Source organism: Penaeus monodon, chromosome 31 (genome assembly GCF_015228065.2).
Source record: "Penaeus monodon isolate SGIC_2016 chromosome 31, NSTDA_Pmon_1, whole genome shotgun sequence".
Lineage (NCBI taxonomy): Eukaryota > Metazoa > Arthropoda > Malacostraca > Decapoda > Penaeidae > Penaeus > Penaeus monodon.
This window is the reverse complement of record NC_051416.1, coordinates 32,170,912-32,171,222: the sequence shown is the minus strand read 5'-3', so window position 1 is coordinate 32,171,222 and position 311 is coordinate 32,170,912. Positions and strand designations below refer to the sequence as shown.

The following is a 311-nucleotide window of genomic DNA, read 5'->3' as shown; positions in this document are numbered from 1 at the left end:
CCATTAATAATTCATATTTCGTATTGCTTTACACTTCATTTAAGCAAACTTTTAATCTGAAGTTATATTACATATGATTACTTGTTTGGTCCTATATGATACGCCAGTATGGGTTGCATGACATCGTGATATTCCATCATGCAGTAATTTCTAAAGGCCGTTGATAACTGGATAACCCTTTACCGTGCAAACCACTGCACTGTGCATCAAAATGCAAATCATATATATATTGTTCGGACTTTCATATAATTTCGTCTCGCTTTGCATTTTGACTTGTAACTTAAATCTCAGGTATGTTCCTTGCATGTCTG

The 311-nt window shown here is 34.4% G+C and overlaps 1 protein-coding gene across 1 annotated transcript in view; it reads left to right on the top strand.

Moving 5' to 3' along the window:
• The window catches only part of LOC119593176 (orexin receptor type 1-like), a gene marked incomplete at its 5' end in the record, with an annotated part of 128,215 nt that overhangs the window by 124,877 nt on the left and 3,027 nt on the right, over window positions 1–311 (top strand).